We start from the raw sequence: 14,713 nt of genomic DNA on the forward strand, positions 1-14,713 counted from the left end.
TTAGTGCCTACAAGTAGTAAAAATAAATAATAATGTAGTTAAAAATAATAACAATAATAGTAAAAAATAATAATAATTAGAAAATATGTATAGCTTTTGATCAAGCTACCTTTTTGGCTATTTAGCAATCCATCTAAAAAAGTTGTTATTTTAGAAATTCATATCAAACTGGTGGACATTTGTGCTATTTTATTCAAAGCTTGGAAAGAGTTGGAGAGCCTAATCTGTAATAAAGGTTTTCCTCTGATTCCTTTCTTTTCAATAAATCTCCTAGGTTACAAAAGCAGATCTGCCCTTAAGGATAAGTGAATCAAAAAACAGCAACATTATTGGTCAATAGTGACGATAATTTAAACAGTGCATACCAGTCAAAACGACTAACAACGGTGAGGAACAATAGTGAAAATGACGACCTGGCATCCTATTCAATTTTCTTTGCAGGTGTCCAATATCAAAAACAGAAACAAGCAGAATTAACTTAGCAAGTTTCATTTTTGAGTCTCGGGTCTGAAGTAAAAAACTTTATGTTTGTGTGTTCATATCTGGAGCTCCAAATTAAAGTTTCAAGATGTTGCGTTGGTACTTGCATTGATAAAAGAAAGGTTTAGCTGAGTTTTTGGGAAGTGGACAAAATCCTGCTTGTGTCTTCTACGAAACACAAAAGCAAATGCCTTGGAATGACAGAGACGCAAGGTTAAGAGCAAAGAGGTTTTTCATCTCTTAGAACAACATTGATTTGTTTTACATAGTGCTTTAAAGCCTCTTTTTGTCATTTTAACAAGTCCCAAATCGTCTTCCTCAAAATCCAAGCAAATCCTCTCCGACTCCTTACTCTAATGCTTTACAAAAGCTTTCCATGAGTGCAGCTTTGACAAAACACAAAGTAAGTCAAAATCCAATTCGTACTGTACATGAAATGGCGCATGATTATTTGGTGTATTATTCGGACAAATTTGTACACCAATTTTAATATGAAACAATGGGAAAGGGTAATTGTTTGACCCTCATCTTGTGTGTGGGTCGCCACCAACCCGTTTGGATTTTAAATGTGTGCAAAAACCAAATACGTGTGTTTATTGCAGGGGTCCTCAAATACAAATCTGTAAGGTCCACAATTGTTTTTTTTTTTAAACATGCATGTGTCCATTTACTATGGCGGTCAAGTGCAAGGCAAGCCAACAGGGGTAAAGTTGGTTCTCTTTTGTCTAAACACAAAATTGGGCATTTCTTATGTCATCGCAAAGCTGTTTTGTCACATCATCAGCCAGTACTTCAGTGCGCCTTGTGGTTGATGAATCTAAGAGTGGGATTTGTTTCATTTTTGTTATCATTTCCTCCTTTTCTTTTCCTTCAAACATTACTGCCATCACCTCAGTCATAGACTCTTTTATTATTTCTCCATCAGAGAAAGGCTTCTTATGTTAAGCAAATACCCACGAATCTCTGAATGAGCACTCCATTTAAATTTGTTGTTTCGTCATAGATTTAACAATAACCTTGCTGGACTGTTGGTCAAATTCTAGCCTTCTCAGGTCTGAATTAGGAGGAAACTTATTTTGAAAACCTAATGGCACTTCACATTTTTTTTTTATAGCAACTGTCTTTAACCATATTAAGCACATTGGTTTTGTACTTGCAGGTGGCAAAATGGATGCATGTTTGTCAGTCCAATCCTCATGAAAATGGCGCGGGTTTTTTTTTGTCTTTTAGTCATCATTGAGCCATTTTTGTCAGATTTGTCAGACCTGCTTACATGGGGCATGGTAGCTGAAAACTAACAAAAGAGGATGGTTGAAAGCCTTTTGGAACTCAAATACTGCTTTGAAAACAAAAGTTGCATATGGAGAGCTGTTAACTAAAAATATTGAAAAAATGCAAAAGATTGGGTTTTAAGGCTGGAATAATATTTCAGGCCATGACTAAGATTTTCATTGACCCTGTCGGGGTGAAAGGGACAGTGTGCAATATTTGACAAATAAATGCCACTGTATTGTGTATGCAACGAGTGCTACAAAGTACAAAGAAACTACGGAGACTCAAAATGACTAAACAGTACAATTGTTCCTCTCCTTTTTTGCCCAGCCTTTAAAATGAAATGTCTTTATTGTTATTGATATCAACCGTGTGAAACTTCGCATGCAACAAGATTGATCTGGAACTTAGTCAAGTCAAATGTATTTATATAGCCCTTAATCACAAAAATGTCCCAAAGGACTGCACAGGATTACAATGACACAATTACCTGATCTTAAACCAACACGATTACTTTCATTTAGATGTGTGTTTTAAGCATGGACTGGAAATAGTTTGTATGGGTGTTTTACGAGTAGTATCACAAAAACTTTGAACGGTTCCAGTAAATTCTTGCAACATCTGTCTAACAAAAAATTGAAGTTAAAAAAAACAAAAATACAAACTATTCATTTTTGTTTTCACAGCTGTACCATTTTGTTCAGATTTGCCTCCTGAGGCCCGAGGGTCGTTCTGTGGAGATAACCAAATGCAAACATGGGAGTTAAAAAAAAAAGCTGCAACTGTCTTAGTATGTAATAAAAAGTGTGGCTGTGCAAGAGCATTGAATGGTTATCAGAGATAGGAAATTCCAACCTGTTCTTAAAGTCCTCCCTTGGGCCCTTTAGTTTTATATAAATCCTCTCGGTTGCAAAATCAGATACACCCCAAATGGTGTGAGGGTCAAAGAACAGCAACATGATTGTTCGAAAGTAACAATGATGTAAACAATTCATAAAAGTCAAAATAGGGAACAAGAGTGCACAGTAAAACCAAAATAATTTACTTTCATCCTATGGAATCTACTTTGCAGGAGTCCAATATTAAGGACGGAATACAATTATCACAGCCAATAGAAAATTCAAATTGTCCAGCACAAATGCACAAGTAGTCAAATTATTTGATGTAATCTGTGTCCATTCAAAATGTAGATTATTTTTTTAAAAATTTTTTTTTTAACCTTTTGTACCAGGAGTCGGGATCCTTTCTTTCTGGTTTGGGAGTGTCAGATCACCTGGAGATATCATGTGGCGCCTGGGTGGGCGCCTTCTGATTGGCTGGCATGGGAGTCTGAGAAATACACAACTAAAAATAGCTAAGGGGCCGGTCACACAGACATTTGTGGCTGAATCACGGCCAGAAATTTCTGCCTTTGAGTTCGCCATTAAGACGAGATACAGCGGTGCTTAACACGAGGTCGGAAATTCGCGCGCGGGTGGCAGCGCGAAAAAGTTTTGCGCTGCTCAATTCTTCAGAGCGCGGGTACACAGCCTTTCACGAGCGTATTGAGGCTGAACCACGGCCAGAAATTTCTGGCCGTGAAGCAGATGCCGTTGGGCGCTGTTGGACGTTTTGAGACCGCGATATAGACGAGATAGAGCAGTGCTTTACTCGCGGTCGGAAATTTTCACGTGGTTGGCCGCGTTCAAAACTTTTGAGCTGCTCAAAAGTTTGAGCACGTGTTAAACCGCGTGCCGCACACGTGGTCAACACGAGGTAATGACGCAGAAATGACGCGGAACGACATGCTCTGACCTTGGCCAGGGCGTGGTTACACATGGGTAGGACGGGAAATTTCAGCGGGTAATTGTGGGTGGAGCATGGTAATAGCATGTTCTGCGCCTGTATCGCGGTGTTATTACGTGAAATTAGCGTGTTACGCGTGTGACAATCAAACGCCTTTCTCCGCGTATATACAGCGCGATTTGCCGAGCACACTCAGTTGTGCTCGAGACGTCAAGGGGGTGAACATGGATCCCCGTCAGCGTAGTGACCTCGTCTTAATCCATTTTTATTTCTTGACATTTCTTTTCAAGATAATAAAATAAAAATGATGCCATAGCTTGAAATCTTGATCTTCACTGGACTGTGTCTTGAGCGGTTATGATTTCTACAGCCCGGTGTTACCCGAGAAATGCATCCCTGTCTAGATTCGCATCCCCACTTTTACCTCGTTTTATCTCACTTTTATAGGGAATGTAATGGCTAACATATAACCAAAACCACTTCGTCTTGCATTTGTTGGGAATGTAATACAACTTAAACCATTCCGTCTTCGTTTTTGTTGTGAACGTAATCGAACGGTAAATCCCCCCCCCTCGCGTAAACGCGCATTCTGCTGCGCTTCCAACAAAAGCGATCGTATTCTATATAAAACGCTTATTAAAACAATAAAGTGAGTTAATTATAACAATTGGGAGATCCTAGTCTATATAACGCGTTTATTTAAACAATAAAGTGTGATCGTATTCTACAAAATGTGTTTGTTAACGCGGATGAAAAAGTCAAAAGCGATCGCAGCAGAATGCGCGTTCACGCGAGGGGTGGGGGGGTGGTTGGGGGTGTTGCGTAGGAGTCGGATTTGGGCTTAACACCGGCTCGGGAGCTTTTATACCCGTGGTCCACACGAGAAAATGACGCAGAAATGACGCGATGAGGAAGCGGAACAGTCGCCGGCGTGTTTTGCGGGCATACCACCGATGAACAGCGGGTTGGCCAATTTTGCGCATTTTCCATCGCGGGCAACCACGGGCAAAAAAAACCACAAAATTTTAGCCGTGATTCAGCCGCAAATGTCTGTGTGACCGGCCCCTAACTTTACATTTCCCCCCTGTTGTGAATTTCAAAGAACATCAATAAAAACAATAACAGCGGTTTCAAATTAAAACATCATTTTAAAAAAAACATCAGATTGGTAATTTCATGGAGAAGCGAAAACCTTCAAAAAGGAAAAAAATTCTCTCCTCTCAGGAGTGTCTTTTTCTGGAAAAACAAGAGATTAAAAAAAAAATTTGGACAACTAAAATAAACAACAACAACAAAAACTCATTTTTCAGTATAGTTCATTCTTCTCATAAATGAAAACAAATCTCTAGTTCAGCAATCGTTAACTATAAGGGTCATTGATAGAGACCGCGAGAATTGAAACAAACAAAACAACACAAAATGAAAAGAACCCCAAAATCATTTTCGAAACTGTAGCATCGCTTATTAGGCAACAGATTATCTCAGATAGTTCTATCCATTCAGCCCATGCCTTTATGGCCTTCTTAAATAAGAAGATTAAATGCGTACGGGAAGAAATTTCTGAAGACATTGTTGATTCATCACATTTGCAATAACATTGGAACGCCCGCTAAAAGTAGCATCAGATTAGAATTCGATTGCCTGGTGCCAAGTTACCAAAAATGGTATGCATAAATAAACATTCAAAACCATTTTTCATTGAGAACAATATTGAACTTTAAATTCTAGCAAATATGACAACCGGCATCGATAAAATGTGTGGATGTCTTACTATAGAAATAAAAACAAAATCAAAAGTATTATTAAATATTGCCTGTTACCAAGATTGATCCTTCATTGAGTTTATAAGAGACCTAATGTCGAAACGCATCAGAAAAATCTTGTTTGAGTGATAAGATGTACTTTCTTTTAAATGTAAATACCTTGTCATAATACGTTCATTACGTGATCTGAATAATGTGAAAAGACTGTCAAGAGGACAGGAAAAAGCTTCAGGTTTTCCCCATAAGACCTTTTTTCCTTTTGTTCTTTCAACTGTCAAAGTTGTTGACCTAACATTTGCACCTAATATTGAACAGAGAATAGGGAGAACTCTGCTTACCCGATTCTACCTGCCTCCGATCCGACCTGTTTCCGTCCCACGTTTTGATCTCTTCTCCAGCCCCGGTAAACACGACCTGCCTGATTTGTGCACTACGATTGACGATTCGTTCAGAAGTTATCTCCCTGGCGCCGCTGCTGACGTCTGACGGCCATCACGTCTCCAGCAGGCCCTGAACGCTTCCTTAATAAAAGACTAAAACGAATGCTCTGGGGTCCACTGGTCTGTTCTGGTTTTCTGACAGGGAGAGCCACACCAAATGTTTTAGGACAACCTTCAACAAAACTGCTAAACCTCCTCTCCAGACAAAAGCTTATTCTTCAGCACATTTTATTTTACTGTGTGACATTTGATAATTTGATAAAATCTATTAAATAATAAAAAAAGGCCACAACTTGTAGCCCATTTCAATACACCACTAAAATGTGTCTCTGTCCCACAGTTACCTAATAGTCTTAAGGCTCATTTTGACTGTCATTTTTGTCATAAATCATGGTTTCAAGGTGTGGCCGAGCTGTTGCCGAAGGTTAGCAGGAAAGAGAGAAAAAGGAAATTAGTGATGGAAAAACAGAGACAAAGAGAAAGAGAAAGACAGAAAGAAAGTTAAAAAAAGAGTGAGGGAGAGAAAGACAGAAGGACAAAGAGAGAAAGAGAGCAAAAGTGAAAAAGAGAAAAAAAAATTGAATAGGGCCCTGTGAAATTTGTTGTGTTGGGGTGTGTTATGGGCAGGGGCAACCCGGCCACTGTAAGCTTGTTATTTGAAGCTGGAGTCAGATCATAGGAGAAGGAATATGCATCTGCCTCTCCGATGCTCAGCGGCTCTGGTACTGGATTATTTGTAGCGTTGTGCAGCGGACATGCTAAACTCACGTTCCTGCGACACAAAAATAGACACAAAAAGTTAAGCTGCAGCACTAAAGTCCAGAAGGATTACAATAAAGTGCTGCCTGATTACTAAAGCCTTTTTAGCTATTGGATTTTTTGAGGTGTCTATTGATACTTTAAAGGTTGTGTGCGTGTCGGAGTTTATAAAGATACAAACCCGTTGCTGGCGAAATTATTCAGGTCGAGGCATTTATACAGTTTTAATGTACTTCGCGAATGCAGAGAGCGCGGCCCGGTCGCCATTTTGCCTGGCTGCCCGGGCCGAACTGACAACATCTGGTCAGTAGGCGTGGTTTATTGAAAAGTCGCACATGTGCAGTGAATGGATGGAAATACAAGACAAAAACATAGAAAAAACGTGAATAAAACCGTAGATCTTTGAAATGTGACTGTGTGTGTGTGTGAATGATTACTTGTTTATTAAAAATAGAAAAACAGGTTAAACAAGTTAATTTCATAGCATGGGAGTCTCAGAAATACACAAATAAAAATAGCAAACTTTACATTTCCCCCCTGTTGTGAATTTCAGAGAATATCAATAAAAACAATAAAAAGCAGGTTCAAATTAAAACATCATTAAAAAAAACATCAGATTGGTAATTTCATGGAGAAGCGAAAACCTTCAAAAAGGAAAAAAAAATTCTCCTCCCAGGAGTGTTTTTCTGGAAAAACAAGGGATAAAACAAAAACAAAAAAATGGACAACTAAAATAAACAACAACAAAAAAAACTCATTTTTCAATATAGTTCATTCTTCTCAAAAATGAAAACAAATCTCTAGTTCAGCAATCGTTAACTATAAGGGTCATTGATAGAGACCGCGAGAATTAAAACAAACAAAATAAAACAAAATGAAAAGAACCCCAGAATCCTTTTCGAAACTGTACCATCGCTAATCAGGCAACAGATTATCTCAGATAGTTCAATCCATTCAGCCCATGCCTTTATGGCCTTCTTAAATACATAAGTGTTAATTCATCACATTTGCAATTACATTTGATCGCCTGCTAAAAGTAGCGACAGATTAGAATACGATTGCCTGGTGCCAAGTTACCAAAAATGGTATGCATAAACAAACATTCAAAACCATTTTTCATTAAGAACAATATTGAATTTTAAATTCTAGCAAATATGACAACCGGCATCGATAAAATGTGTGGATGTCTTACTGTAGAAATAAAAACAAAATCAAAAGTTTTATTAAATATCGCCTGTTACCAAGATTGATCACATTCGCTGCGAGGGCTAAGCACGGGCGAGACCTAATGTCGAAACGCATCAGAAAAATCTTGTTTGAGTGATAAGATGTATTTTCTTTTAAATGTAAATACCTTGTCATAATACGTTTGTTACATATCTGATTAATGTGAAAAGACTGCCAAGAGGACAGGACAAAGCTCCAGGTTTTCCCCATAAGACCTTTCTTCCTTCTGTTATCTCAACTGTCAAAGTTGTTGACCTAGCATTTGAACCTAGTATTTGTTGAACAGAGGGTAAACAAAAAATGTCAATCAAAGAATAAATCAATTAATCAGAGCTATTTTTGATTAGACCAGTAACTATGATGTTTATCGTGCATCCCCTAGTGTAAATATATGAGACTTGTGCAATATCCGGTTAGTATCAATGAAAGTGTGTGATGTGTGAGAGCTGATACCAATGTAGTAATGCAGCCTTTAATGTCCAAAGATCTCAATAAAACAGTAGCAGAAGTCGAACCGATCTCCTTTCTTCTCACTGTTTTTGGAGTTGGGGTCTTCTTTTGGTGCTTTTCTCTGGAGCTTTCTTGGAAAGGCGGCCAAAGCTATGCCCGAACATGAATTTGTATCCTGGGATGTGTCCTGAAAATGACGGCACCACCCCACCGTGGGCTGATGAAGAAAAACCATGAATTTTGTCGCTACCGCACTGCTGCCTCTCAAACTGGACGAGGGCCTCGCTTATGGCAATGGGGTAGCCTTTTCCCATCAGGAAACGGGATCGTCGAACATGTCCGGTAAAGCCTGACATCTACTACTTGCAGGGGTGTCCGTTTTCCAGAGAATGCGATTTTGTGAACGGGGTGAAGCTCCTTTGGGGCTTGTGGGACACTACATGGTCTGATACTGGGCTCTGTTGGTATCTGGACCTCTTTCCAGGTCGTAATTAGGTGATGAGGACCCGCTACATTCGCTGCGAGGGCTAAGCACGGGCGAGATGAGGCCAAAATCACCAGGGAGACTGGATGGATGCGAGGACGAGGAGGAGCCGCTCATTGTCTCATTTTCATCCCCCTGCAGTGGCCTTGGTGAATCCAGGCACCCCAACAGCCGTGGAGGGCGATGAGCAGAACCCTGCAAGGGCCGTCCCAGCGTTTGTTTTACCAGCATCAGAACACCAAGGGTCACTGTCTCCTGTGTAGATGAGAGAAACAGATAAATAGAGAGAAATATATATATATATATATATATATATATATATATATATATATATATATAGAGAGAGAGAGAGAGAGAGAGAGAGAGAGAGAGAGAGAGAGAGAGAGAGAGAGAGAGAGAGAGAGAGAGAGAGAGAGAGAGAGAGAGAGAGAGAGAGAGAGAGACTTAAAAAATTTTTTTTAAATAGGTTATTCTAATTATACTAATTAGATGTTTACTCAGCAGTATTCAACTGCTGTCTGTCCAGTGCTTTTGCCGTCCGTCGTATCGCTCATACTTAGGGGAAATGCAACACGACGTCTCGTGCAAAGGGTCAATACCTGCAAAGTGACGGCTCACTACCAATACAAAGCAGTGTTTCTATATTAATCCGTCACTACGCCAGGAACAGAGACAGGACCCAGTAGCGTTCGTTTACTAAGTTTTATTGATAAGAGGGAGAGTAAGGCTTGCTTCCACGATCTGAGGATCGACGGACAAGTGTAGCAGGAGACGCGGAAGTGGCACTTCCGTGTCGAGCGAGGAGGTCAAAGGCAGGAATTACAAGTCGTTAGCCGGGACTGGAGAGCAAGGGCGGTGTCAAGTTCGGAAACAAGGTCGGCAAAAGGAGGCAGGCAGGTAGCTGGGCAAAACAGATCAGATAACGGGCAGGCAGAACGGGGCAGAGTAAGTTCCGGGAACAGGTTGGCAACGATGATCAGGCAGAGAAAAACAGGGCAGGAAGAGCTTGCCGAGCCGGGAGCATCGGTTCGCATAACGATCTGACCGGGATCTCTTGGAAGTCGGGGGTTTAAAAGGAATTCAACAGCCTATCAGCTGTCCGGGCTGTTGGCGCCAATTAAGCAGTCGCAGGTGTTTTGAATCGGCAATCATGACAAAATCCAAATAAGTGAAGGTGATTAATTATAACTGAAATCTCCGCGATGATTTTGTAATTTGTTATATTTAGTGTGTAACACATTGTATTGCTGTATGTTTCCGTAGTGAAGTGGTTAGCACATTCACCTAGCACGTGAAAGATCAAGACAGGGTGGAAACATGTGTCAGCCTGGAGAGCAATGGCCACCACCATGCTGTACTTGCCCAAGAAAAACGACAGGAAATGGTGCCCATATGACCCTAGTGGTCAAGGGATCCAACTAATCAACCATGTGTAGCTATATATATTTTTCTGTCAGGGTCCCGTGCGCCTTTTTCAACCGGATGGCACCTAATCGGTTTGTAATTTGAACAAGTGTATCTAATAACCCCCACACCTGTCCCTAATCATCTGACCCAACATGAAGACATTTTGGATATTGCCCAGGGTTGGGTGATTTTCCGACTTTGTTTTCCACCATCACCTTTTCGTCCTGCTTTCCAAGGTTTGTTTTTTTGTCATTTGGTTCAGACAGTTTTATTGTTGTCTTTGACCATTTATTACAACTGTAATGTTTGTGACTTAAATTAGCAATAAATTCAGTTATTTTACACTAGGGAGAGCTTACGTTTGTTTTAAATAGCATATACTAAATATATTTAGTTACAGTACATGTAAAAGTTGTGTCAGACATTTCTGCTCTATAGCATATAAATAACTTATATTTTTTTGTTGACAATATCTGTGTACTTGTAATTGCAACATCCATTGCAGCCTGGTCATCCTGAAAGGGGGATTACCACATGTGCGGTCCCTTCTCAAGGTTTCTTTATTTTCCTCATGTTGAGGTTTTTGAGTTTGTCCTTGCGCTCATGTTGGTTTCAGATCAGGGGATGGTGTAATAATAGTTTGTAATAATAATCGGTGCAATAACCTGTGCAGCCCTTTGAGACTCTTTGTGATTAAGGGCTATACAAATAAAAATGACATGACATGACCCTTTGAAGGCAGCTATTGGGCTAGGCAACTTTTAGGTTAGTGAAAATGAATTTGACACAAAAGGTTTAAATCGAGGCAATTGGTGCACCTTTATAACATGATTTTAAAACATTATATTATATTATATTACATTACATAGAGACATACAGGCAGTTTTTCATTTTTGAGAAACCCAAGGTGCGCAAAATGATTACATGAGACTCTTCAAGCCCACGCATTATGGATTAATGTCCTGTAAATAACCCTCATTAATCTTGCATAGCAGAAAATAACATTAGAATAATTAAGAGGATCTTCTTGGTTAGCATCAAACGGCTTCCCACGTATGTGTAGGAAAACTTCCTGAAAGTTTGATTTCGCTCTTGTTTGTAGCCTTAACCACACAGTGAAGTAATGAAGTATTCAGACAAAAACACATTCCAGTGGAAAGGGAGAAAATATATCATATACGATTTTTGTAGTATTTCTTCTAGTGACATTTTTGTACCATTACTTTAGTGGTATTTTGTAGTATTACTGAAGTACGTTTTTAATAGGATTTTGGTATTCTTACTGTGGTTTTAATGTTGTTTTCTTTCTTTAGTGGCATTTTTGTAGTATTACTGCAGTTGTATTTTGTAGTATTACTGTAGTACTTTTTTTTATAGGAGTTTAGTATTCTTATTGTGGTATTTATGTTGTTTTATTTCTTTAATGGCATTTCTGTAGTATTAATCTAATGGTATTTTGTGGAGTAATTTTAAAGTATTACTGCAACATGTTTGTATTATTTGTGTGGTAATATTTTTGTAGTATTTTTGTTGTAACATTTTTTATTATTGTAGTTGTATTTCTGTAGTGTTAATGTAGTTGTACTTTTGTAGTATTTCTGTATTTGTATTTTTGTAGTATCACTATGGTCGTATTTTGACATATTTTGGTGTAGTTTTTATCGTACGTTTGTAGTATTGTTGTCATTTTACTACAATAATGTTTTTGTAGTGTTTCTGTGGTAGGATTTTTGTAGTATTACCATACTGGTATTTTGTAGTATCTCAGTAGTATATTTAGAGTAACGTTGTAATATTACTATAGCAATATTTTGGGTAATACGTGTATTTCTGTAGTAGCATTTTTAGTATTACTATAGTGGTGTTTTGTAGTATTTTTCTGGTATAGTGTTGCTGTAGTACTATTAATGTTTAGTTTTGTAACAGTTTTGTTGAATTTTCTGTAGTAGTATTTTTTGTAGTAGGCACACAAAGGGAATATTGGTACAAAATCCAACATCCTTGCCCACACCTCCCCTACATACTTATTTATCAAGTGTACTGAAAAACATTTTGTAATTCATCATATTACATTTGTTTTATACTATTAGATTAAAATATATTGTAAAATCTGTTTCCCTAGGTAATTATTATAAAAAAATCATGGATTAAGTGCACCTTGTGGCGAATAGAATTCAATTGTTAGATTAAATAAATTCATAAAATCATGGAGCAAGTTTTTGTTCCTCATCGTCTGTTTGAATTTAAACATTCAAAACACATGACGCATGCACACAAATGCTCTAACACGTATGCACTCACACACCGATTGTTGTTTCAGCCCTGCTCCAAGAAAAACACACATTCCACAAACAATGGATTGAGGCATTCTCCTTCCTTATGTGTCCGTCTCCTTAAAGGTCATTTCATGTGCAAAGTCAGACCGTTCTTGTGATATTGACGTGTTAAACAAACTAACAATAATAATAATAATAATAATAATAATAATAATGATAATAGTACTGTTGATCAAGAAACCATACCTGTCAACCTGTACGTTTTTGCCGTACATAGTATGTTTATTATGCATTTTAAGACGTGTACGACGTAAAAGAAAATCTGTACGAAAAAATGCAAATTCGTCAATGATGGGTACCATCCGGTATACACCGACTATCACGAAACGGCAAATCAATCAAGTCAAACGAGTTTGCTGCGATAGCCTCTATCTCGGTATCGTTTTTTTTCGTTGCAAACGAAGCGAGCAGTTTGATGCTACTGTGCGCATGCGTCTGGGGATTTCCTATCATGCATCATTCCGTGGTAGTTGTATAGTGAAAGGAAGTCCGTCTCTTTTTAGAGAACCGGCTTTTTCTGCTCAACTCAAACGGCTCACTTGCTTTTATGCATTATATTACGAATTATCATGTCGTATAAAGAAGTTAAGGAAAAAAGGAAGTATAAAAGAAGAAAATGAAAAAAAGACAGGTTTGTGGTTATCCCTTTAATCAGTATATTACCAACAATAATTTAATGCAGAAAATGAATTCATAATTTGAATAAGAAAATTCTACTTAATTATATTTGCATGTATTTTTTCCTTCTACAGTCAACGTCCAAGCTGCTTAATTTTTGAACTTTTTGTATAATAAACCTTATTCATGTTATGCAACTCAGTATCTCACAACAAAATGTTAAGTAACAATATATATGATATAATGAAACACATGTACAATACAACATGTTAAACTACATGAATAAACACATTTGAAAAAAAATATGGTATAAGATTATTTTGTATCTTGTAAGGGAAAATACGACAGTTTGTAAGGGCATGGAGCCCTGGAGGTTGACAGGTATGAGAAACCCTCAGATTTTTTTTACATTTTCACCTTGTATAAAGAAAACAAAGGCCATTCATCTGTTCATGCATCAAAATCTGGTCTGGAATCACCCTCTTCTGGATCAAAGTGATACTTTACCCTACTTTGCCCACCTGCCCCGACCTTCCCTCATCGCATTCTACAGGGGCACCATAGAGAGTATCCTGACCAGCTGTATCTCTGTGTGGTGTGGAGGCTGCAGCGCTACCGACTGGGGTAGTGTGAGGAGGGTAACGAGGACAGCAGAGAAAATAATCGGGACTACACTTCCCTCCATTCAGGACATTGGCCAGAAGCGCTGCCTATCCCATGCTAAGAACATTATCGGGGACCCCTCTCACCCCCATCATGGACTGTTCACTCTGCTAGCCTCTGGGAAGAGGTACTGCAGTGTGCGGTGCAGGACCACCAGGTTCCGCAGTAGTCTAGTCCCCCTGGCCATTAGACTGTTAAATGGTCAATCTAACATATAGTTAACCTAAATCTAAACGGCTGCTAATCTGACTTTTTGCACTACTGGCAGTTCTTTATAGCTTGCCACTCCTTGCACATTTGCTCTCTGCACTATTGTACTTACAGCGTTATTGTTACAGTGTTAATGTTACTGTTTACCTGACTTGTTAACCTGACTGCCCATTTTGCACATCTGGTTAGCTACTCCTCTTGCACTATCGGCACTATGGTAAAATACTATACGTAGCCATAATACAATACAACTTTTACTTATATCTGTACATTCAAGGAAACTGTGCGGGTCAGATGTATCGACATTTCGTTCTGTATACACGTGTACTAGAATGACAATAAAGTAGATCTGAATCTGAATCTGAATCTGAATCTTTAACTATGTTCCCATCAACGTCACGACGAACTTCAATGCACTCTTATCTGCACTGAATTGACGTGCTGAGCAGAGTATATCTCGTGTAACACAACAAATTGATGGGGAAATATGTTGCCAACGCTTTTAATAATTGATTTTTAAATTGATTCGTTATAGCAGCCGTGATTTTTTTACCGATCTTGTTTCATGGTCCGGATTAAAAAGTTTGGTGTGCCGTATGTGCCCCGTGGGCCGTAGTTAGAGGTTAGGGTCATGAGCAAGATTATCAAACTTGTTTAAACTCAGGGTTCTAATAGTACAAAGGAGAGAAATAGGGAAAGAGAAAAAGAAAGAGAGAAGAAATAGAGAAACAGAGAGGAAGAGAAAGAAATCAAGAGAAAGTGGGAAAATATATAGAGAGAGAAATTAAAAAAGACAGAGAGAGAAAAATTGAGAAAGAA

General features: G+C 38.6%; 1 long non-coding RNA gene across 1 annotated transcript in view; it reads left to right on the top strand.

Annotated features, from left to right (window-relative positions):
• Positions 1-14,140, top strand: part of LOC148353507 (uncharacterized) — a 123,798-nt gene extending 109,658 nt beyond the window's left edge. The window contains exon 3 of the long non-coding RNA XR_015852422.1: positions 13,575-14,140. This is a non-coding gene — a long non-coding RNA (uncharacterized LOC148353507). The remainder of the gene's footprint in view (positions 1-13,574) is intronic.
• Positions 14,141-14,713: the final 573 nt, after the last annotated feature.

Source organism: Urocampus carinirostris, chromosome 13 (assembly GCF_059441175.1).
Source record: "Urocampus carinirostris isolate Australia breed hairy pipefish chromosome 13, RoL_Ucar_1.0, whole genome shotgun sequence".
Lineage (NCBI taxonomy): Eukaryota > Metazoa > Chordata > Actinopteri > Syngnathiformes > Syngnathidae > Urocampus > Urocampus carinirostris.